Genomic DNA, 3332 nt, shown 5'->3' with positions numbered 1-3332 from the left:
ATTTTCCTAACAGAGTTGAAGCTGTTTAAGAACAAGGATTACATCTTCTACTTTTCCTGAATGTTTACACCACCTGCTCAAAGGTTCCAACTTCTTTTTGTTTTCCACCCTCCTGAGAAAACATTATAGTCTAATTTTATGGAACTCTGAATTATGCAAATTTGAAAGAAGGTCATAATAAATACCCAGGGTTCAAAATGTGAAATAATGCACATTCCTTCAAACTAAAAATTTGCCAAGAATTGCCTGGGTTTCAAAGCTGGTAAGCCACATGAATAGTCAATTGAATTTACGGCCAGGTGGTAGCACTGTAGGCATAGAAATTCCTTCCATCTTTTGTAGGGAACAAATTATGTGAAGGAGAGGAACACTTCTCTCCAATAAAATGAACTGTCATATCAGAATCTACTGAAGAATACTTGCAAGAACTCAATACATAACTACAATGATTATATATGTATATATAATTTACAACTATATAAAGCTATACATGTATAAAAAGTAAGTCTGGAGATGTCTGAAAACATCTGTGTAACTATTACACATAAAGTTATACAGCAGAGTCTATTTTGGTCATTAAATTATCATCTTCATTTTTCTTTATTGCCTGTAATCAAGGATACGGCTATCACTGTGGCAGAGCTACCTGTCATGTGGGATACTGATTTGACTAGACTTCATGATACATGTAGCACTGGGAACAACCAGCAGAAGTAAGAGCCAAGAAGCATGCCTTAATGCCATCGAGAACACTGGGTTCTCAGCACCTGGCCTAGTGCCTGGCACATAGTAGAAATGAAAATGAATTATCTGTTAAGTGTATATAAAATCTTGGTCACAGCAGTGCAATAACACTGGGTGCTGAAAGGCAACCAAATACCTATTGTGATGACAGTATATATCCCCATTTATTACAGACATACATTTACAGCTTCACCAAAATGTGATGCCAAGCCTGCGACGGGCTTCCAGTTGTGAAAACCACAACAGTAATACAAGGCACAACTCTGGGAAAGGCATGAGAAGATCCAAGTTCAGGTTTCCTTCCACTCACTATCCCTGAGACTTGGGGCAAGCCGCTTATGTCTCTGGACCTTGATTTCCTAATAAAATGAGGGCATTGGATAAGTGATCCTAAAGGACCAATATTTTAACTGTGAAATTTTGTGAGGTTTATGCTCATTAAAAGCTTATCAGCAATTTCTCGGAATCTGTCCTGGATTTGAATTTCCAACCTATATTCCTGAGCCCAATGAAGATTAGCCCCAAGGAAGCTGTTTTAACGGTCCTAGTATCTTTGCTTCTGAATTTTGCATGGTGAACAGAGACTATGCAAAAATTGTCCACTCATGGCATGTGTGCTAAATTCAACCACATTTTTACAATATTATGGCCTTAGATCTTAAAAGAAAAAAAGGAACCTTACTTCAAATGTAATGCAATGTAACAAGTATAAATTTTGCCTAAAGAAAGGAATGACACTTTCCTGACTTTCAAGGTGCTTATAATTATTGAAGAAACAAATACTAGGCATATAAAACAATCAAATAACAAAAAAGGTATAATATGCATTAAAATTTTTAATTGAATGTCCTCAACAGCAAAGATATAAGGTACTAATTAGTGTGAAGAGTGGTCAAACTGGGAAGGGGTCAGTGTTAACAGAATTCCTGAAAGGTTCAGTGAAGGAGGTGGTGCCTCGGAATGATAGCATCCTGGACTAACGCAACTAAGTTACCTTAGAGGTAACTTAAACCATTCTTCCTGTAGCACTTCATCTCCTTTTACCATCTAGCTGCTAGATAAATGTTCCTACTGATGGAGCAGCAAACACTTCATTAGACAGTCCATGTAGTTTTCAATCAACCCTTAATATACAAAGTTTGCCTTATGTTGACCTCAAGTTGACTCTTCTATACTTTCTTCTAATCTCCTGTTCCATATCCTGCTCTCTAGAGTTCCACAGATTAGGTGGAATCCATCTTCCAAATGAAATCTCTTCAGCCCTTTACAGAAAGGGCTCATACTGGACTAGCCCCTCCACCTGGGTAATCATTCCCGGTTCCTTCTACCATTTCTCTTACATGAACCAGTCTGGTCTGGACCCATCCCATCTCTCCTCAACACCCTTATCCCTGTTCAAAACAGGCCAGTCAAGACTAAGATGAATTGGTTATCATACCCCCTTCCAAAGGAAATTAGTGTGAACAAACGAAGGCCATGTAATGAGATAAAATATATTCAGCACAACAATCTGGCTTCCAAGTTGTGCTTTAAATACAGCCACAAAAGCCACGTGAGGTGGAACAAAATGACTCACTGTGTGGTTACTGGGCACAGCCGAGCAGGCTGTACACTTCCTCCTGGCACTGTTTGAAGAAATTTGTCCTAAACACCATTTGGACAGAACCCAAGGTGTTCGTGCCCCAATGAGAAGCACAAATCGTTAAAAGAAAAACGTGGAAAGCAGTTTCCACGGTGGTGTGTAATTTCTCAATGTTACTGCCAGCACGGAGAAATGCTTTGAAGGTGAACAAAAGCTAATATGAAGCACCGCAATAAACACCAGTGGTACTTGTCACTACCTTTCTGAAGCCTCCCAAGTTAATTTTAATTCCTCTAAACCCCCTCTGTAGAGTTAACACAATGCTTCAACACACCTGGGGTTTCACCCAAGTATGGTGTCTTTCAGCCCTCTAATATGGTGAGCTCAAGAGCCCTCAAATCACATATTTGTGAAATTCTGGAACCAAGGGAGGTATCTGTTCTGTCAAAGCTGAGAATAAGTGAAATCACTGATCACAGTTTCCATCTAAGTTAAGTTATGGAGAGGACAGGCACTTGGAAAGAGGAAGGTTTTATGCACAAAATCCTTGGGCCAGAGACTGAGTGGTTAGTGTGGGGAAGGCTACCCACCTCCCAAAACTGGAGCCACCCCTTCAGAGAAGAGGCTGCAGGAAGCAGCAGAAGAGGCTGATCTCATATGAGACCCTGTGAGACGCAGAGCACAACAGAGCTGTAGCCTACGAGACAAAAGTGACACCGATTGGAGAGCAGGGCCATCCTCTCTATTTTTGTCATGTCACACATCTCTGATCGAATCCCTTGACAAGATACTTTCAGAGTTTCAGGATGTATCACTTTTTTAACATTTAGTGTTCTCATGGTGGGTGCTGGCAGCAGTGGAGCGGGGCGGCACTAACAAATGAATTCATAAGCAGAAGACATCAACGCTGGAGTAGGAGCAAGAGAAGAAAAACATGGTGGCTACTACATCGTGAACATGGCTGGCAGAGAAGCCGCTTCAACACTTGCAGTACTCTCTGGAAGAC

This window comes from Lipotes vexillifer, unplaced genomic scaffold (genome assembly GCF_000442215.2).
Source record: "Lipotes vexillifer unplaced genomic scaffold, Lipotes_vexillifer_v1.1 scaffold697, whole genome shotgun sequence".
In the NCBI taxonomy this organism is placed as follows: domain Eukaryota; kingdom Metazoa; phylum Chordata; class Mammalia; order Artiodactyla; family Lipotidae; genus Lipotes; species Lipotes vexillifer.
The sequence above is the reverse complement of the archived record's forward strand: the minus strand, read 5'-3'. Positions refer to the sequence as shown.